We start from the raw sequence: 23,557 nt of genomic DNA, 5'->3' as shown, positions 1-23,557 counted from the left end.
TTGTACCTGCGTCATTCTGGCATGTCCCCCAATTCAGATTTCAAAGTTTTAGAGCGGCTTCCAGACTTCTTGATACCGAAAATTAAAAGTAGGCGACTGTGCTCCGAAACATTTTTGTGCACAGAGAAAATCAAAAGTACAACGGGTCAATTTGACCCAAAATCATTGCTCAATCTAAACAAGTTTAGCACCATTGGATGGACAATTTCAAGGGCTTTCCTCTCGTACAAAAATTACTGCTATGGGGATTTTCAAAGTGAAGCTAGAGGCCAGGGAGTAGACCCGACACACACCGTAAATTGTGGATATTTAACGCATGATACACACGGCATGTGGTGATTATTGGAGAAAACAAATATATGCGTTGAAAAAAAGCCCGGACTTATAAAAACTTTCAGCTATACTTTTGAATTATTCTGGAACTAAAAACGATAGAGAGACGCAGTTTGTACCTGCGTCATTCTGGCATGTCCCCCAATTCAGATTTCAAAGTTTTAGAGCGGCTTCCAGACTTCTTGATACCGAAAATTAAAAGTAGGCGGCTGTGCTCCGAAACATTTTTGTGCACAGAGAAAATCAAAAGTACAACGGGTCAATTTGACCCAAAATCATTGCTCAATCTAAACAAGTTTAGCACCATTGGATGGACAATTTCAAGGGCTTTCCTCTCGTACAAAAATTACTGCTATGGGGATTTTCAAAGTGAAGCTAGAGGCCAGGGAGTAGACCCGACACACACCGTAAATTGTGGATATTTAACGCATGATACACACGGCATGTGGTGATTATTGGAGAAAACAAATATATGCGTTGAAAAAAAGCCCGGACTTATAAAAACTTTCAGCTATACTTTTGAATTATTCTGGAACTAAAAACGATAGAGAGACGCAGTTTGTACCTGCGTCATTCTGGCATGTCCCCCAATTCAGATTTCAAAGTTTTAGAGCGGCTTCCAGACTTCTTGATACCGAAAATTAAAAGTAGGCGGCTGTGCTCCGAAACATTTTTGTGCACAGAGAAAATCAAAAGTACAACGGGTCAATTTGACCCAAAATCATTGCTCAATCTAAACAAGTTTAGCACCATTGGATGGACAATTTCAAGGGCTTTCCTCTCGTACAAAAATTACTGCTATGGGGATTTTCAAAGTGAAGCTAGAGGCCAGGGAGTAGACCCGACACACACCGTAAATTGTGGATATTTAACGCATGATACACACGGCATGTGGTGATTATTGGAGAAAACAAATATATGCGTTGAAAAAAAGCCCGGACTTATAAAAACTTTCAGCTATACTTTTGAATTATTCTGGAACTAAAAACGATAGAGAGACGCAGTTTGTACCTGCGTCATTCTGGCATGTCCCCCAATTCAGATTTCAAAGTTTTAGAGCGGCTTCCAGACTTCTTGATACCGAAAATTAAAAGTAGGCGGCTGTGCTCCGAAACATTTTTGTGCACAGAGAAAATCAAAAGTACAGCGGGTCAATTTGACCCAAAATCATTGCTCAATCTAAACAAGTTTAGCACCATTGGGTGGACAATTTCAAGGGCTTTCCTCTCGTACAAAAATTACTGCTATGGGGATTTTCAAAGTGAAGCTAGAGGCCAGGGAGTAGACCCGACACACACCGTAAATTGTGGATATTTAACGCATGATACACACGGCATGTGGTGATTATTGGAGAAAACAAATATATGCGTTGAAAAAAAGCCCGGACTTATAAAAACTTTCAGCTATACTTTTGAATTATTCTGGAACTAAAAACGATAGAGAGACGCAGTTTGTACCTGCGTCATTCTGGCATGTCCCCCAATTCAGATTTCAAAGTTTTAGAGCGGCTTCCAGACTTCTTGATACCGAAAATTAAAAGTAGGCGGCTGTGCTCCGAAACATTTTTGTGCACAGAGAAAATCAAAAGTACAACGGGTCAATTTGACCCAAAATCATTGCTCAATCTAAACAAGTTTAGCACCATTGGATGGACAATTTCAAGGGCTTTCCTCTCGTACAAAAATTACTGCTATGGGGATTTTCAAAGTGAAGCTAGAGGCCAGGGAGTAGACCCGACACACACCGTAAATTGTGGATATTTAACGCATGATACACACGGCATGTGGTGATTATTGGAGAAAACAAATATATGCGTTGAAAAAAAGCCCGGACTTATAAAAACTTTCAGCTATACTTTTGAATTATTCTGGAACTAAAAACGATAGAGAGACGCAGTTTGTACCTGCGTCATTCTGGCATGTCCCCCAATTCAGATTTCAAAGTTTTAGAGCGGCTTCCAGACTTCTTGATACCGAAAATTAAAAGTAGGCGGCTGTGCTCCGAAACATTTTTGTGCACAGAGAAAATCAAAAGTACAGCGGGTCAATTTGACCCAAAATCATTGCTCAATCTAAACAAGTTTAGCACCATTGGATGGACAATTTCAAGGGCTTTCCTCTCGTACAAAAATTACTGCTATGGGGATTTTCAAAGTGAAGCTAGAGGCCAGGGAGTAGACCCGACACACACCGTAAATTGTGGATATTTAACGCATGATACACACGGCATGTGGTGATTATTGGAGAAAACAAATATATGCGTTGAAAAAAAGCCCGGACTTATAAAAACTTTCAGCTATACTTTTGAATTATTCTGGAACTAAAAACGATAGAGAGACGCAGTTTGTACCTGCGTCGTTCTGGCATGTCCCCCAATTCAGATTTCAAAGTTTTAGAGCGGCTTCCAGACTTCTTGATACCGAAAATTAAAAGTAGGCGGCTGTGCTCCGAAACATTTTTGTGCACAGAGAAAATCAAAAGTACAGCGGGTCAATTTGACCCAAAATCATTGCTCAATCTAAACAAGTTTAGCACCATTGGATGGACAATTTCAAGGGCTTTCCTCTCGTACAAAAATTACTGCTATGGGGATTTTCAAAGTGAAGCTAGAGGCCAGGGAGTAGACCCGACACACACCGTAAATTGTGGATATTTAACGCATGATACACACGGCATGTGGTGATTATTGGAGAAAACAAATATATGCGTTGAAAAAAAGCCCGGACTTATAAAAACTTTCAGCTATACTTTTGAATTATTCTGGAACTAAAAACGATAGAGAGACGCAGTTTGTACCTGCGTCATTCTGGCATGTCCCCCAATTCAGATTTCAAAGTTTTAGAGCGGCTTCCAGACTTCTTGATACCGAAAATTAAAAGTAGGCGGCTGTGCTCCGAAACATTTTTGTGCACAGAGAAAATCAAAAGTACAGCGGGTCAATTTGACCCAAAATCATTGCTCAATCTAAACAAGTTTAGCACCATTGGATGAACAATTTCAAGGGCTTTCCTCTCGTACAAAAATTACTGCTATGGGGATTTTCAAAGTGAAGCTAGAGGCCAGGGAGTAGACCCGACACACACCGTAAATTGTGGATATTTAACGCATGATACACACGGCATGTGGTGATTATTGGAGAAAACAAATATATGCGTTGAAAAAAAGCCCGGACTTATAAAAACTTTCAGCTATACTTTTGAATTATTCTGGAACTAAAAACGATAGAGAGACGCAGTTTGTACCTGCGTCATTCTGGCATGTCCCCCAATTCAGATTTCAAAGTTTTAGAGCGGCTTCCAGACTTCTTGATACCGAAAATTAAAAGTAGGCGGCTGTGCTCCGAAACATTTTTGTGCACAGAGAAAATCAAAAGTACAACGGGTCAATTTGACCCAAAATCATTGCTCAATCTAAACAAGTTTAGCACCATTGGATGGACAATTTCAAGGGCTTTCCTCTCGTACAAAAATTACTGCTATGGGGATTTTCAAAGTGAAGCTAGAGGCCAGGGAGTAGACCCGACACACACCGTAAATTGTGGATATTTAACGCATGATACACACGGCATGTGGTGATTATTGGAGAAAACAAATATATGCGTTGAAAAAAAGCCCGGACTTATAAAAACTTTCAGCTATACTTTTGAATTATTCTGGAACTAAAAACGATAGAGAGACGCAGTTTGTACCTGCGTCATTCTGGCATGTCCCCCAATTTAGATTTCAAAGTTTTAGAGCGGCTTCCAGACTTCTTGATACCGAAAATTAAAAGTAGGCGGCTGTGCTCCGAAACATTTTTGTGCACAGAGAAAATCAAAAGTACAGCGGGTCAATTTGACCCAAAATCATTGCTCAATCTAAACAAGTTTAGCACCATTGGATGGACAATTTCAAGGGCTTTCCTCTCGTACAAAAATTACTGCTATGGGGATTTTCAAAGTGAAGCTAGAGGCCAGGGAGTAGACCCGACACACACCGTAAATTGTGGATGTTTAACGCATGATACACACGGCATGTGGTGATTATTGGAGAAAACAAATATATGCGTTGAAAAAAAGCCCGGACTTATAAAAACTTTCAGCTATACTTTTGAATTATTCTGGAACTAAAAACGATAGAGAGACGCAGTTTGTACCTGCGTCATTCTGGCATGTCCCCCAATTCAGATTTCAAAGTTTTAGAGCGGCTTCCAGACTTCTTGATACCGAAAATTAAAAGTAGGCGGCTGTGCTCCGAAACATTTTTGTGCACAGAGAAAATCAAAAGTACAGCGGGTCAATTTGACCCAAAATCATTGCTCAATCTAAACAAGTTTAGCACCATTGGATGGACAATTTCAAGGGCTTTCCTCTCGTACAAAAATTACTGCTATGGGGATTTTCAAAGTGAAGCTAGAGGCCAGGGAGTAGACCCGACACACACCGTAAATTGTGGATATTTAACGCATGATACACACGGCATGTGGTGATTATTGGAGAAAACAAATATATGCGTTGAAAAAAAGCCCGGACTTATAAAAACTTTCAGCTATACTTTTGAATTATTCTGGAACTAAAAACGATAGAGAGACGCAGTTTGTACCTGCGTCATTCTGGCATGTCCCCCAATTCAGATTTCAAAGTTTTAGAGCGGCTTCCAGACTTCTTGATACCGAAAATTAAAAGTAGGCGGCGTTGCTCCGAAACATTTTTGTGCACAGAGAAAATCAAAAGTACAGCGGGTCAATTTGACCCAAAATCATTGCTCAATCTAAACAAGTTTAGCACCATTGGATGGACAATTTCAAGGGCTTTCCTCTCGTACAAAAATTACTGCTATGGGGATTTTCAAAGTGAAGCTAGAGGCCAGGGAGTAGACCCGACACACACCGTAAATTGTGGATATTTAACGCATGATACACACGGCATGTGGTGATTATTGGAGAAAACAAATATATGCGTTGAAAAAAAGCCCGGACTTATAAAAACTTTCAGCTATACTTTTGAATTATTCTGGAACTAAAAACGATAGAGAGACGCAGTTTGTACCTGCGTCATTCTGGCATGTCCCCCAATTCAGATTTCAAAGTTTTAGAGCGGCTTCCAGACTTCTTGATACCGAAAATTAAAAGTAGGCGGCTGTGCTCCGAAACATTTTTGTGCACAGAGAAAATCAAAAGTACAGCGGGTCAATTTGACCCAAAATCATTGCTCAATCTAAACAAGTTTAGCACCATTGGATGGACAATTTCAAGGGCTTTCCTCTCGTACAAAAATTACTGCTATGGGGATTTTCAAAGTGAAGCTAGAGGCCAGGGAGTAGACCCGACACACACCGTAAATTGTGGATATTTAACGCATGATACACACGGCATGTGGTGATTATTGGAGAAAACAAATATATGCGTTGAAAAAAAGCCCGGACTTATAAAAACTTTCAGCTATACTTTTGAATTATTCTGGAACTAAAAACGATAGAGAGACGCAGTTTGTACCTGCGTCATTCTGGCATGTCCCCCAATTCAGATTTCAAAGTTTTAGAGCGGCTTCCAGACTTCTTGATACCGAAAATTAAAAGTAGGCGGCTGTGCTCCGAAACATTTTTGTGCACAGAGAAAATCAAAAGTACAGCGGGTCAATTTGACCCAAAATCATTGCTCAATCTAAACAAGTTTAGCACCATTGGATGGACAATTTCAAGGGCTTTCCTCTCGTACAAAAATTACTGCTATGGGGATTTTCAAAGTGAAGCTAGAGGCCAGGGAGTAGACCCGACACACACCGTAAATTGTGGATATTTAACGCATGATACACACGGCATGTGGTGATTATTGGAGAAAACAAATATATGCGTTGAAAAAAAGCCCGGACTTATAAAAACTTTCAGCTATACTTTTGAATTATTCTGGAACTAAAAACGATAGAGAGACGCAGTTTGTACCTGCGTCATTCTGGCATGTCCCCCAATTCAGATTTCAAAGTTTTAGAGCGGCTTCCAGACTTCTTGATACCGAAAATTAAAAGTAGGCGGCTGTGCTCCGAAACATTTTTGTGCACAGAGAAAATCAAAAGTACAGCGGGTCAATTTGATCCAAAATCATTGCTCAATCTAAACAAGTTTAGCACCATTGGATGGACAATTTCAAGGGCTTTCCTCTCGTACAAAAATTACTGCTATGGGGATTTTCAAAGTGAAGCTAGAGGCCAGGGAGTAGACCCGACACACACCGTAAATTGTGGATATTTAACGCATGATACACACGGCATGTGGTGATTATTGGAGAAAACAAATATATGCGTTGAAAAAAAGCCCGGACTTATAAAAACTTTCAGCTATACTTTTGAATTATTCTGGAACTAAAAACGATAGAGAGACGCAGTTTGTACCTGCGTCATTCTGGCATGTCCCCCAATTCAGATTTCAAAGTTTTAGAGCGGCTTCCAGACTTCTTGATACCGAAAATTAAAAGTAGGCGGCGTTGCTCCGAAACATTTTTGTGCACAGAGAAAATCAAAAGTACAGCGGGTCAATTTGATCCAAAATCATTGCTCAATCTAAACAAGTTTAGCACCATTGGATGGACAATTTCAAGGGCTTTCCTCTCGTACAAAAATTACTGCTATGGGGATTTTCAAAGTGAAGCTAGAGGCCAGGGAGTAGACCCGACACACACCGTAAATTGTGGATATTTAACGCATGATACACACGGCATGTGGTGATTATTGGAGAAAACAAATATATGCGTTGAAAAAAAGCCCGGACTTATAAAAACTTTCAGCTATACTTTTGAATTATTCTGGAACTAAAAACGATAGAGAGACGCAGTTTGTACCTGCGTCATTCTGGCATGTCCCCCAATTCAGATTTCAAAGTTTTAGAGCGGCTTCCAGACTTCTTGATACCGAAAATTAAAAGTAGGCGGCTGTGCTCCGAAACATTTTTGTGCACAGAGAAAATCAAAAGTACAGCGGGTCAATTTGACCCAAAATCATTGCTCAATCTAAACAAGTTTAGCACCATTGGATGGACAATTTCAAGGGCTTTCCTCTCGTACAAAAATTACTGCTATGGGGATTTTCAAAGTGAAGCTAGAGGCCAGGGAGTAGACCCGACACACACCGTAAATTGTGGATATTTAACGCATGATACACACGGCATGTGGTGATTATTGGAGAAAACAAATATATGCGTTGAAAAAAAGCCCGGACTTATAAAAACTTTCAGCTATACTTTTGAATTATTCTGGAACTAAAAACGATAGAGAGACGCAGTTTGTACCTGCGTCATTCTGGCATGTCCCCCAATTCAGATTTCAAAGTTTTAGAGCGGCTTCCAGACTTCTTGATACCGAAAATTAAAAGTAGGCGGCTGTGCTCCGAAACATTTTTGTGCACAGAGAAAATCAAAAGTACAGCGGGTCAATTTGACCCAAAATCATTGCTCAATCTAAACAAGTTTAGCACCATTGGATGGACAATTTCAAGGGCTTTCCTCTCGTACAAAAATTACTGCTATGGGGATTTTCAAAGTGAAGCTAGAGGCCAGGGAGTAGACCCGACACACACCGTAAATTGTGGATATTTAACGCATGATACACACGGCATGTGGTGATTATTGGAGAAAACAAATATATGCGTTGAAAAAAAGCCCGGACTTATAAAAACTTTCAGCTATACTTTTGAATTATTCTGGAACTAAAAACGATAGAGAGACGCAGTTTGTACCTGCGTCATTCTGGCATGTCCCCCAATTCAGATTTCAAAGTTTTAGAGCGGCTTCCAGACTTCTTGATACCGAAAATTAAAAGTAGGCGGCTGTGCTCCGAAACATTTTTGTGCACAGAGAAAATCAAAAGTACAGCGGGTCAATTTGACCCAAAATCATTGCTCAATCTAAACAAGTTTAGCACCATTGGATGGACAATTTCAAGGGCTTTCCTCTCGTACAAAAATTACTGCTATGGGGATTTTCAAAGTGAAGCTAGAGGCCAGGGAGTAGACCCGACACACACCGTAAATTGTGGATATTTAACGCATGATACACACGGCATGTGGTGATTATTGGAGAAAACAAATATATGCGTTGAAAAAAAGCCCGGACTTATAAAAACTTTCAGCTATACTTTTGAATTATTCTGGAACTAAAAACGATAGAGAGACGCAGTTTGTACCTGCGTCATTCTGGCATGTCCCCCAATTCAGATTTCAAAGTTTTAGAGCGGCTTCCAGACTTCTTGATACCGAAAATTAAAAGTAGGCGGCGTTGCTCCGAAACATTTTTGTGCACAGAGAAAATCAAAAGTACAGCGGGTCAATTTGACCCAAAATCATTGCTCAATCTAAACAAGTTTAGCACCATTGGATGGACAATTTCAAGGGCTTTCCTCTCGTACAAAAATTACTGCTATGGGGATTTTCAAAGTGAAGCTAGAGGCCAGGGAGTAGACCCGACACACACCGTAAATTGTGGATATTTAACGCATGATACACACGGCATGTGGTGATTATTGGAGAAAACAAATATATGCGTTGAAAAAAAGCCCGGACTTATAAAAACTTTCAGCTATACTTTTGAATTATTCTGGAACTAAAAACGATAGAGAGACGCAGTTTGTACCTGCGTCATTCTGGCATGTCCCCCAATTCAGATTTCAAAGTTTTAGAGCGGCTTCCAGACTTCTTGATACCGAAAATTAAAAGTAGGCGGCTGTGCTCCGAAACATTTTTGTGCACAGAGAAAATCAAAAGTACAGCGGGTCAATTTGACCCAAAATCATTGCTCAATCTAAACAAGTTTAGCACCATTGGATGGACAATTTCAAGGGCTTTCCTCTCGTACAAAAATTACTGCTATGGGGATTTTCAAAGTGAAGCTAGAGGCCAGGGAGTAGACCCGACACACACCGTAAATTGTGGATATTTAACGCATGATACACACGGCATGTGGTGATTATTGGAGAAAACAAATATATGCGTTGAAAAAAAGCCCGGACTTATAAAAACTTTCAGCTATACTTTTGAATTATTCTGGAACTAAAAACGATAGAGAGACGCAGTTTGTACCTGCGTCATTCTGGCATGTCCCCCAATTCAGATTTCAAAGTTTTAGAGCGGCTTCCAGACTTCTTGATACCGAAAATTAAAAGTAGGCGGCTGTGCTCCGAAACATTTTTGTGCACAGAGAAAATCAAAAGTACAGCGGGTCAATTTGACCCAAAATCATTGCTCAATCTAAACAAGTTTAGCACCATTGGATGGACAATTTCAAGGGCTTTCCTCTCGTACAAAAATTACTGCTATGGGGATTTTCAAAGTGAAGCTAGAGGCCAGGGAGTAGACCCGACACACACCGTAAATTGTGGATATTTAACGCATGATACACACGGCATGTGGTGATTATTGGAGAAAACAAATATATGCGTTGAAAAAAAGCCCGGACTTATAAAAACTTTCAGCTATACTTTTGAATTATTCTGGAACTAAAAACGATAGAGAGACGCAGTTTGTACCTGCGTCATTCTGGCATGTCCCCCAATTCAGATTTCAAAGTTTTAGAGCGGCTTCCAGACTTCTTGATACCGAAAATTAAAAGTAGGCGGCGTTGCTCCGAAACATTTTTGTGCACAGAGAAAATCAAAAGTACAGCGGGTCAATTTGACCCAAAATCATTGCTCAATCTAAACAAGTTTAGCACCATTGGATGGACAATTTCAAGGGCTTTCCTCTCGTACAAAAATTACTGCTATGGGGATTTTCAAAGTGAAGCTAGAGGCCAGGGAGTAGACCCGACACACACCGTAAATTGTGGATATTTAACGCATGATACACACGGCATGTGGTGATTATTGGAGAAAACAAATATATGCGTTGAAAAAAAGCCCGGACTTATAAAAACTTTCAGCTATACTTTTGAATTATTCTGGAACTAAAAACGATAGAGAGACGCAGTTTGTACCTGCGTCATTCTGGCATGTCCCCCAATTCAGATTTCAAAGTTTTAGAGCGGCTTCCAGACTTCTTGATACCGAAAATTAAAAGTAGGCGGCTGTGCTCCGAAACATTTTTGTGCACAGAGAAAATCAAAAGTACAGCGGGTCAATTTGACCCAAAATCATTGCTCAATCTAAACAAGTTTAGCACCATTGGATGGACAATTTCAAGGGCTTTCCTCTCGTACAAAAATTACTGCTATGGGGATTTTCAAAGTGAAGCTAGAGGCCAGGGAGTAGACCCGACACACACCGTAAATTGTGGATATTTAACGCATGATACACACGGCATGTGGTGATTATTGGAGAAAACAAATATATGCGTTGAAAAAAAGCCCGGACTTATAAAAACTTTCAGCTATACTTTTGAATTATTCTGGAACTAAAAACGATAGAGAGACGCAGTTTGTACCTGCGTCATTCTGGCATGTCCCCCAATTCAGATTTCAAAGTTTTAGAGCGGCTTCCAGACTTCTTGATACCGAAAATTAAAAGTAGGCGGCGTTGCTCCGAAACATTTTTGTGCACAGAGAAAATCAAAAGTACAGCGGGTCAATTTGACCCAAAATCATTGCTCAATCTAAACAAGTTTAGCACCATTGGATGGACAATTTCAAGGGCTTTCCTCTCGTACAAAAATTACTGCTATGGGGATTTTCAAAGTGAAGCTAGAGGCCAGGGAGTAGACCCGACACACACCGTAAATTGTGGATATTTAACGCATGATACACACGGCATGTGGTGATTATTGGAGAAAACAAATATATGCGTTGAAAAAAAGCCCGGACTTATAAAAACTTTCAGCTATACTTTTGAATTATTCTGGAACTAAAAACGATAGAGAGACGCAGTTTGTACCTGCGTCATTCTGGCATGTCCCCCAATTCAGATTTCAAAGTTTTAGAGCGGCTTCCAGACTTCTTGATACCGAAAATTAAAAGTAGGCGGCTGTGCTCCGAAACATTTTTGTGCACAGAGAAAATCAAAAGTACAGCGGGTCAATTTGACCCAAAATCATTGCTCAATCTAAACAAGTTTAGCACCATTGGATGGACAATTTCAAGGGCTTTCCTCTCGTACAAAAATTACTGCTATGGGGATTTTCAAAGTGAAGCTAGAGGCCAGGGAGTAGACCCGACACACACCGTAAATTGTGGATATTTAACGCATGATACACACGGCATGTGGTGATTATTGGAGAAAACAAATATATGCGTTGAAAAAAAGCCCGGACTTATAAAAACTTTCAGCTATACTTTTGAATTATTCTGGAACTAAAAACGATAGAGAGACGCAGTTTGTACCTGCGTCATTCTGGCATGTCCCCCAATTCAGATTTCAAAGTTTTAGAGCGGCTTCCAGACTTCTTGATACCGAAAATTAAAAGTAGGCGGCGTTGCTCCGAAACATTTTTGTGCACAGAGAAAATCAAAAGTACAGCGGGTCAATTTGACCCAAAATCATTGCTCAATCTAAACAAGTTTAGCACCATTGGATGGACAATTTCAAGGGCTTTCCTCTCGTACAAAAATTACTGCTATGGGGATTTTCAAAGTGAAGCTAGAGGCCAGGGAGTAGACCCGACACACACCGTAAATTGTGGATATTTAACGCATGATACACACGGCATGTGGTGATTATTGGAGAAAACAAATATATGCGTTGAAAAAAAGCCCGGACTTATAAAAACTTTCAGCTATACTTTTGAATTATTCTGGAACTAAAAACGATAGAGAGACGCAGTTTGTACCTGCGTCATTCTGGCATGTCCCCCAATTCAGATTTCAAAGTTTTAGAGCGGCTTCCAGACTTCTTGATACCGAAAATTAAAAGTAGGCGGCGTTGCTCCGAAACATTTTTGTGCACAGAGAAAATCAAAAGTACAGCGGGTCAATTTGACCCAAAATCATTGCTCAATCTAAACAAGTTTAGCACCATTGGATGGACAATTTCAAGGGCTTTCCTCTCGTACAAAAATTACTGCTATGGGGATTTTCAAAGTGAAGCTAGAGGCCAGGGAGTAGACCCGACACACACCGTAAATTGTGGATATTTAACGCATGATACACACGGCATGTGGTGATTATTGGAGAAAACAAATATATGCGTTGAAAAAAAGCCCGGACTTATAAAAACTTTCAGCTATACTTTTGAATTATTCTGGAACTAAAAACGATAGAGAGACGCAGTTTGTACCTGCGTCATTCTGGCATGTCCCCCAATTCAGATTTCAAAGTTTTAGAGCGGCTTCCAGACTTCTTGATACCGAAAATTAAAAGTAGGCGGCTGTGCTCCGAAACATTTTTGTGCACAGAGAAAATCAAAAGTACAGCGGGTCAATTTGACCCAAAATCATTGCTCAATCTAAACAAGTTTAGCACCATTGGATGGACAATTTCAAGGGCTTTCCTCTCGTACAAAAATTACTGCTATGGGGATTTTCAAAGTGAAGCTAGAGGCCAGGGAGTAGACCCGACACACACCGTAAATTGTGGATATTTAACGCATGATACACACGGCATGTGGTGATTATTGGAGAAAACAAATATATGCGTTGAAAAAAAGCCCGGACTTATAAAAACTTTCAGCTATACTTTTGAATTATTCTGGAACTAAAAACGATAGAGAGACGCAGTTTGTACCTGCGTCATTCTGGCATGTCCCCCAATTCAGATTTCAAAGTTTTAGAGCGGCTTCCAGACTTCTTGATACCGAAAATTAAAAGTAGGCGGCTGTGCTCCGAAACATTTTTGTGCACAGAGAAAATCAAAAGTACAGCGGGTCAATTTGACCCAAAATCATTGCTCAATCTAAACAAGTTTAGCACCATTGGATGGACAATTTCAAGGGCTTTCCTCTCGTACAAAAATTACTGCTATGGGGATTTTCAAAGTGAAGCTAGAGGCCAGGGAGTAGACCCGACACACACCGTAAATTGTGGATATTTAACGCATGATACACACGGCATGTGGTGATTATTGGAGAAAACAAATATATGCGTTGAAAAAAAGCCCGGACTTATAAAAACTTTCAGCTATACTTTTGAATTATTCTGGAACTAAAAACGATAGAGAGACGCAGTTTGTACCTGCGTCATTCTGGCATGTCCCCCAATTCAGATTTCAAAGTTTTAGAGCGGCTTCCAGACTTCTTGATACCGAAAATTAAAAGTAGGCGGCGTTGCTCCGAAACATTTTTGTGCACAGAGAAAATCAAAAGTACAGCGGGTCAATTTGACCCAAAATCATTGCTCAATCTAAACAAGTTTAGCACCATTGGATGGACAATTTCAAGGGCTTTCCTCTCGTACAAAAATTACTGCTATGGGGATTTTCAAAGTGAAGCTAGAGGCCAGGGAGTAGACCCGACACACACCGTAAATTGTGGATATTTAACGCATGATACACACGGCATGTGGTGATTATTGGAGAAAACAAATATATGCGTTGAAAAAAAGCCCGGACTTATAAAAACTTTCAGCTATACTTTTGAATTATTCTGGAACTAAAAACGATAGAGAGACGCAGTTTGTACCTGCGTCATTCTGGCATGTCCCCCAATTCAGATTTCAAAGTTTTAGAGCGGCTTCCAGACTTCTTGATACCGAAAATTAAAAGTAGGCGGCTGTGCTCCGAAACATTTTTGTGCACAGAGAAAATCAAAAGTACAGCGGGTCAATTTGACCCAAAATCATTGCTCAATCTAAACAAGTTTAGCACCATTGGATGGACAATTTCAAGGGCTTTTCTCTCGTACAAAAACTACTGCTATGGGGATTTTCAAAGTGAAGCTAGAGGCCAGGGAGTAGACCCGACACACACCGTAAATTGTGGATATTTAACGCATGATACACACGGCATGTGGTGATTATTGGAGAAAACAAATATATGCGTTGAAAAAAAGCCCGGACTTATAAAAACTTTCAGCTATACTTTTGAATTATTCTGGAACTAAAAACGATAGAGAGACGCAGTTTGTACCTGCGTCATTCTGGCATGTCCCCCAATTTAGATTTCAAAGTTTTAGAGCGGCTTCCAGACTTCTTGATACCGAAAATTAAAAGTAGGCGGCTGTGCTCCGAAACATTTTTGTGCACAGAGAAAATCAAAAGTACAGCGGGTCAATTTGACCCAAAATCATTGCTCAATCTAAACAAGTTTAGCACCATTGGATGGACAATTTCAAGGGCTTTCCTCTCGTACAAAAATTACTGCTATGGGGATTTTCAAAGTGAAGCTAGAGGCCAGGGAGTAGACCCGACACACACCGTAAATTGTGGATATTTAACGCATGATACACACGGCATGTGGTGATTATTGGAGAAAACAAATATATGCGTTGAAAAAAAGCCCGGACTTATAAAAACTTTCAGCTATACTTTTGAATTATTCTGGAACTAAAAACGATAGAGAGACGCAGTTTGTACCTGCGTCATTCTGGCATGTCCCCCAATTCAGATTTCAAAGTTTTAGAGCGGCTTCCAGACTTCTTGATACCGAAAATTAAAAGTAGGCGGCTGTGCTCCGAAACATTTTTGTGCACAGAGAAAATCAAAAGTACAGCGGGTCAATTTGACCCAAAATCATTGCTCAATCTAAACAAGTTTAGCACCATTGGATGGACAATTTCAAGGGCTTTCCTCTCGTACAAAAATTACTGCTATGGGGATTTTCAAAGTGAAGCTAGAGGCCAGGGAGTAGACCCGACACACACCGTAAATTGTGGATATTTAACGCATGATACACACGGCATGTGGTGATTATTGGAGAAAACAAATATATGCGTTGAAAAAAAGCCCGGACTTATAAAAACTTTCAGCTATACTTTTGAATTATTCTGGAACTAAAAACGATAGAGAGACGCAGTTTGTACCTGCGTCATTCTGGCATGTCCCCCAATTCAGATTTCAAAGTTTTAGAGCGGCTTCCAGACTTCTTGATACCGAAAATTAAAAGTAGGCGGCTGTGCTCCGAAACATTTTTGTGCACAGAGAAAATCAAAAGTACAGCGGGTCAATTTGACCCAAAATCATTGCTCAATCTAAACAAGTTTAGCACCATTGGATGGACAATTTCAAGGGCTTTCCTCTCGTACAAAAATTACTGCTATGGGGATTTTCAAAGTGAAGCTAGAGGCCAGGGAGTAGACCCGACACACACCGTAAATTGTGGATATTTAACGCATGATACACACGGCATGTGGTGATTATTGGAGAAAACAAATATATGCGTTGAAAAAAAGCCCGGACTTATAAAAACTTTCAGCTATACTTTTGAATTATTCTGGAACTAAAAACGATAGAGAGACGCAGTTTGTACCTGCGTCATTCTGGCATGTCCCCCAATTCAGATTTCAAAGTTTTAGAGCGGCTTCCAGACTTCTTGATACCGAAAATTAAAAGTAGGCGGCTGTGCTCCGAAACATTTTTGTGCACAGAGAAAATCAAAAGTACAGCGGGTCAATTTGACCCAAAATCATTGCTCAATCTAAACAAGTTTAGCACCATTGGATGGACAATTTCAAGGGCTTTCCTCTCGTACAAAAATTACTGCTATGGGGATTTTCAAAGTGAAGCTAGAGGCCAGGGAGTAGACCCGACACACACCGTAAATTGTGGATATTTAACGCATGATACACACGGCATGTGGTGATTATTGGAGAAAACAAATATATGCGTTGAAAAAAAGCCCGGACTTATAAAAACTTTCAGCTATACTTTTGAATTATTCTGGAACTAAAAACGATAGAGAGACGCAGTTTGTACCTGCGTCATTCTGGCATGTCCCCCAATTCAGATTTCAAAGTTTTAGAGCGGCTTCCAGACTTCTTGATACCGAAAATTAAAAGTAGGCGGCTGTGCTCCGAAACATTTTTGTGCACAGAGAAAATCAAAAGTACAGCGGGTCAATTTGACCCAAAATCATTGCTCAATCTAAACAAGTTTAGCACCATTGGATGGACAATTTCAAGGGCTTTCCTCTCGTACAAAAATTACTGCTATGGGGATTTTCAAAGTGAAGCTAGAGGCCAGGGAGTAGACCCGACACACACCGTAAATTGTGGATATTTAACGCATGATACACACGGCATGTGGTGATTATTGGAGAAAACAAATATATGCGTTGAAAAAAAGCCCGGACTTATAAAAACTTTCAGCTATACTTTTGAATTATTCTGGAACTAAAAACGATAGAGAGACGCAGTTTGTACCTGCGTCATTCTGGCATGTCCCCCAATTCAGATTTCAAAGTTTTAGAGCGGCTTCCAGACTTCTTGATACCGAAAATTAAAAGTAGGCGGCGTTGCTCCGAAACATTTTTGTGCACAGAGAAAATCAAAAGTACAGCGGGTCAATTTGACCCAAAATCATTGCTCAATCTAAACAAGTTTAGCACCATTGGATGGACAATTTCAAGGGCTTTCCTCTCGTACAAAAATTACTGCTATGGGGATTTTCAAAGTGAAGCTAGAGGCCAGGGAGTAGACCCGACACACACCGTAAATTGTGGATATTTAACGCATGATACACACGGCATGTGGTGATTATTGGAGAAAACAAATATATGCGTTGAAAAAAAGCCCGGACTTATAAAAACTTTCAGCTATACTTTTGAATTATTCTGGAACTAAAAACGATAGAGAGACGCAGTTTGTACCTGCGTCATTCTGGCATGTCCCCCAATTCAGATTTCAAAGTTTTAGAGCGGCTTCCAGACTTCTTGATACCGAAAATTAAAAGTAGGCGGCTGTGCTCCGAAACATTTTTGTGCACAGAGAAAATCAAAAGTACAGCGGGTCAATTTGACCCAAAATCATTGCTCAATCTAAACAAGTTTAGCACCATTGGATGGACAATTTCAAGGGCTTTCCTCTCGTACAAAAATTACTGCTATGGGGATTTTCAAAGTGAAGCTAGAGGCCAGGGAGTAGACCCGACACACACCGTAAATTGTGGATATTTAACGCATGATACACACGGCATGTGGTGATTATTGGAGAAAACAAATATATGCGTTGAAAAAAAGCCCGGACTTATAAACACTTTCAGCTATACTTTTGAATTATTCTGGAACTAAAAACGATAGAGAGACGCAGTTTGTACCTGCGTCATTCTGGCATGTCCCCCAATTCAGATTTCAAAGTTTTAGAGCGGCTTCCAGACTTCTTGATACCGAAAATTAAAAGTAGGCGGCTGTGCTCCGAAACATTTTTGTGCACAGAGAAAATCAAAAGTACAGCGGGTCAATTTGACCCAAAATCATTGCTCAATCTAAACAAGTTTAGCACCATTGGATGGACAATTTCAAGGGCTTTCCTCTCGTACAAAAATTACTGCTATGGGGATTTTCAAAGTGAAGCTAGAGGCCAGGGAGTAGACCCGACACACACCGTAAATTGTGGATATTTAACGCATGATACACACGGCATGTGGTGATTATTGGAGAAAACAAATATATGCGTTGAAAAAAAGCCCGGACTTATAAAAACTTTCAGCTATACTTTTGAATTATTCTGGAACTAAAAACGATAGAGAGACGCAGTTTGTACCTGCGTCATTCTGGCATGTCCCCCAATTCAGATTTCAAAGTTTTAGAGCGGCTTCCAGACTTCTTGATACCGAAAATTAAAAGTAGGCGGCGTTGCTCCGAAACATTTTTGTGCACAGAGAAAATCAAAAGTACAGCGGGTCAATTTGACCCAAAATCATTGCTCAATCTAAACAAGTTTAGCACCATTGGATGGACAATTTCAAGGGCTTTCCTCTCGTACAAAAATTACTGCTATGGGGATTTTCAAAGTGAAGCTAGAGGCCAGGGAGTAGACCCGACACACACCGTAAATTGTGGATATTTAACGCATGATACACACGGCATGTGGTGATTATTGGAGAAAACAAATATATGCGTTGAAAAAAAGCCCGGACTTATAAAAACTTTCAGCTATACTTTTGAATTATTCTGGAACTAAAAACGATAGAGAGACGCAGTTTGTACCTGCGTCATTCTGGCATGTCCCCCAATTCAGATTTCAAAGTTTTAGAGCGGCTTCCAGACTTCTTGATACCGAAAATTAAAAGTAGGCGGCTGTGCTCCGAAACATTTTTGTGCACAGAGAAAATCAAAAGTACAACGGGTCAATTTGACCCAAAATCAATGCTCAATCTAAACAAGTTTAGCACCATTGGATGGACAATTTCAAGGGCTTTCCTCTCGTACAAAAATTACTGCTATGGGGATTTTCAAAGTGAAGCTAGAGGCCAGGGAGTAGACCCGACACACACCGTAAATTGTGGATATTTAACGCATGATACACACGGCATGTGGTGATTATTGGAGAAAACAAATATATGCGTTGAAAAAAAGCCCGGACTTATAAAAACTTTCAGCTATACTTTTGAATTATTCTGGAACTAAAAACGATAGAGAGACGCAGTTTGTACCTGCGTCATTCTGGCATGTCCCCCAATTCAGATTTCAAAGTTTTAGAGCGGCTTCCAGACTTCTTGATACCGAAAATTAAAAGTAGGCGGCTGTGCTCCGAAACATTTTTGTGCACAGAGAAAATCAAAAGTACAACGGGTCAATTTGACCCAAAATCATTGCTCAATCTAAACAAGTTTAGCACCATTGGATGGACAATTTCAAGGGCTTTCCTCTCGTACAAAAATTACTGCTATGGGGATTTTCAAAGTGAAGCTAGAGGCCAGGGAGTAGACCCGACACACACCGTAAATTGTGGATATTTAACGCATGATACACACGGCATGTGGTGATTATTGGAGAAAACAAATATATGCGTTGAAAAAAAGCCCGGACTTATAAAAACTTTCAGCTATACTTTTGAATTATTCTGGAACTAAAAACGATAGAGAGACGCAGTTTGTACCTGCGTCATTCTGGCATGTCCCCCAATTCAGATTTCAAAGTTTTAGAGCGGCTTCCAGACTTCTTGATACCGAAAATTAAAAGTAGGCGGCTGTGCTCCGAAACATTTTTGTGCACAGAGAAAATCAAAAGTACAACGGGTCAATTTGACCCAAAATCATTGCTCAATCTAAACAAGTTTAGCACCATTGGATGGACAATTTCAAGGGCTTTCCTCTCGTACAAAAATTACTGCTATGGGGATTTTCAAAGTGAAGCTAGAGGCCAGGGAGTAGACCCGACACACACCGTAAATTGTGGATATTTAACGCATGATACACACGGCATGTGGTGATTATTGGAGAAAACAAATATATGCGTTGAAAAAAAGCCCGGACTTATAAAAACTTTCAGCTATACTTTTGAATTATTCTGGAACTAAAAACGATAGAGAGACGCAGTTTGTACCTGCGTCATTCTGGCATGTCCCCCAATTCAGATTTCAAAGTTTTAGAGCGGCTTCCAGACTTCTTGATACCGAAAATTAAAAGTAGGCGGCTGTGCTCCGAAACATTTTTGTGCACAGAGAAAATCAAAAGTACAACGGGTCAATTTGACCCAAAATCATTGCTCAATCTAAACAAGTTTAGCACCATTGGATGGACAATTTCAAGGGCTTTCCTCTCGTACAAAAATTACTGCTATGGGGATTTTCAAAGTGAAGCTAGGGGCCAGGGAGTAGACCCGACACACACCGTAAATTGTGGATATTTAACGCATGATACACACAGCATGTGGTGATTATTGGAGAAAACAAATATATGCGTTGAAAAAAAGCCCGGACTTATAAAAACTTTCAGCTATACTTTTGAATTATTCTGGAACTAAAAACGATAGAGAGACGCAGTTTGTACCTGCGTCATTCTGGCATGTCCCCCAATTCAGATTTCAAAGTTTTAGAGCGGCTTCCAGACTTCTTGATACCGAAAATTAAAAGTAGGCGGCTGTGCTCCGAAACATTTTTGTGCACAGAGAAAATCAAAAGTACAACGGGTCAATTTGACCCAAAATCATTGCTCAATCTAAACAAGTTTAGCACCATTGGATGGACAATTTCAAGGGCTTTCTTCTCGTACAAAAATTACTGCTATGGGGATTTTCAAAGTGAAGCTAGAGGCCAGGGAGTAGACCCGACACACACCGTAAATTGTGGATATTTAACGCATGATACACACGGCATGTGGTGATTATTGGAGAAAACAAATATATGCGTTGTAAAAAAGCCCGGACTTATAAAAACTTTCAGCTATACTTTTGAATTATTCTGGAACTAAAAACGATAGAGAGACGCAGTTTGTACCTGCGTCATTCTGGCATGTCCCCCAATTCAGATTTCAAAGTTTTAGAGCGGCTTCCAGACTTCTTGATACCGAAAATTAAAAGTAGGCGGCTGTGCTCCGAAACATTTTTGTGCACAGAGAAAATCAAAAGTACAACGGGTCAATTTGACCCAAAATCATTGCTCAATCTAAACAAGTTTAGCACCATTGGATGGACAATTTCAAGGGCTTTCCTCTCGTACAAAAATTACTGCTATGGGGATTTTCAAAGTGAAGCTAGAGGCCAGGGAGTAGACCCGACACACACCGTAAATTGTGGATATTTAACGCATGATACACACGGCATGTGGTGATTATTGGAGAAAACAAATATATGCGTTGTAAAAAAGCCCGGACTTATAAAAACTTTCAGCTATACTTTTGAATTATTCTGGAACTAAAAACGATAGAGAGACGCAGTTTGTACCTGCGTCATTCTGGCATGTCCCCCAATTCAGATTTCAAAGTTTTAGAGCGGCTTCCAGACTTCTTGATACCGAAAATTAAAAGTAGGCGGCTGTGCTCCGAAACATTTTTGTGCACAGAGAAAATCAAAAGTACAACGGGGCAATTTGACCCAAAATCATTGCTCAATCTAAACAAGTTTAGCACCATTGGATGGACAATTTCAAGGGCTTTCCTCTCGTACAAAAATTACTGCTATGGGGATTTTCAAAGTGAAGCTAGAGGCCAGGGAGTAGACCCGACACACACCGTGAATTGTGGATATTTAACGCATGATACACACGGCATGTGGTGATTATTGGAGAAAACAAATATATGCGTTGAAAAAAAGCCCGGACTTATAAAAACTTTCAGCTATACTTTTGAATTATTCTGGAACTAAAAACGATAGAGAGACGCAGTTTGTACCTGCGTCATTCTGGCATGTCCCCCAATTCAGATTTCAAAGTTTTAGAGCGGCTTCCAGACTTCTTGATACCGAAAATTAAAAGTAGGCGGCTGTGCTCCGAAACATTTTTGTGCACAGAGAAAATCAAAAGTACAACGGGTCAATTTGACCCAAAATCATTGCTCAATCTAAACAAGTTTAGCACCATTGGATGGACAATTTCGAGGGCTTTCCTCTCGTACAAAAACTACTGCTATGGGGATTTTCAAAGTGAAGCTAGAGGCCAGGGAGTAGACCCGACACACACCGTAAATTGTGGATATTTAACGCATGATACACACGGCATGTGGTGATTATTGGAGAAAACAAATATATGCGTTGAAAAAAAGCCCGGACTTATAAAAACTTTCAGCTATACTTTTAAATTATTCTGGAACTAAAAACGATAGAGAGACGCAGTTTGTACCTGCGTCATTCTGGCATGTCCCCCAATTCAGATTTCAAAGTTTTAGAGCGGCTTCCAGACTTCTTGATACCGAAAATTAAAAGTAGGCGGCTGTGCTCCGAAACATTTTTGTGCACAGAGAAAATCAAAAGTACAACGGGTCAATTTGACCCAAAATCATTGCTCAATCTAAACAAGTTTAGCACCATTGGATGGACAATTTCAAGGGCTTTCCTCTCGTACAAAAATTACTGCTATGGGTATTTTCAAAGTGAAGCTAGAGGCCAGGGAGTAGACCCGACACACACCATAAATTGTGGATATTTAACGCATGATACACACGGCATGTGGTGATTATTGGAGAAAACAAATATATGCGTTGAAAAAAAGCCCGGACTTATAAAAACTTTCAGCTATACTTTTGAATTATTCTGGAACTAAAAACGATAGAGAGACGCAGTTTGTACCTGCGTCATTCTGGCATGTCCCCCAATTCAGATTTCAAAGTTTTAGAGCGGCTTCCAGACTTCTTGATACCGAAAATTAAAAGTAGGCGGCTGTGCTCCGAAACATTTTTGTGCACAGAGAAAATCAAAAGTACAACGGGTCAATTTGACCCAAAATCATTGCTCAATCTAAACAAGTTTAGCACCATTGGATGGACAATTTCAAGGGCTTTCCTCTCGTACAAATATTACTGCTATGGGGATTTTCAAAGTGAAGCTAGAGGCCAGGGAGTTGACCCGACACACACCGTAAATTGTGGATATTTAACGCATGATACACACGGCATGTGGTGATTATTGGAGAAAACAAATATATGCGTTGAAAAAAAGCCCGGACTTATAAAAACTTTCAGCTATACTTTTGAATTATTCTTGAACTAAAAACGATAGAGAGACGCAGTTTGTACCTGCGTCATTCTGGCATGTCCCCCAATTCAGATTTCAAAGTTTTAGAGCGGCTTCCAGACTTCTTGATACCGAAAATTAAAAGTAGGCGGCTGTGCTCCGAAACATTTTTGTGCACAGAGAAAATCAAAAGTACAACGGGTCAATTTGACCCAAAATCATTGCTCAATCTAAACAAGTTTAGCACCATTGGATGGACAATTTCAAGGGCTTTCCTCTCGTACAAAAATTACTGCTATGGGGATTTTCAAAGTGAAGCTAGAGGCCAGGGAGTAGACCCGACACACACCGTAAATTGTGGATATTTAACGCATGATACACACGGCATGTGGTGATTATTGGAGAAAACAAATATATGCGTTGAAAAAAAGCCCGGACTTATAAAAACTTTCAGCTATACTTTTGAATTATTCTGGAACTAAAAACGATAGAGAGACGCAGTTTGTACCTGCGTCATTCTGGCATGTCCCCCAATTCAGATTTCAAAGTTTTAGAGCGGCTTCCAGACTTCTTGATACCGAAAATTAAAAGTAGGCGGCTGTGCTCCGAAACATTTTTGTGCACAGAGAAAATCAAAAGTACAACGGGTCAATTTGACCCAAAATCATTGCTCAATCTAAACAAGTTTAGCACCATTGGATGGACAATTTCAAGGGCTTTCCTCTCGTACAAAAATTACTGCTATGGGGATTTTCAAAGTGAAGCTACAGGCCAGGGAGTAGACCCGACACACACCGTAAATTGTGGATATTTAACGCATGATACACACGGCATGTGGTGATTATTGGAGAAAACAAATGTATGCGT

Source organism: Asterias amurensis, chromosome 19, assembly GCF_032118995.1.
Source record: "Asterias amurensis chromosome 19, ASM3211899v1".
Classification (NCBI taxonomy): domain Eukaryota; kingdom Metazoa; phylum Echinodermata; class Asteroidea; order Forcipulatida; family Asteriidae; genus Asterias; species Asterias amurensis.
This window is presented reverse-complemented; position numbering follows the sequence as displayed.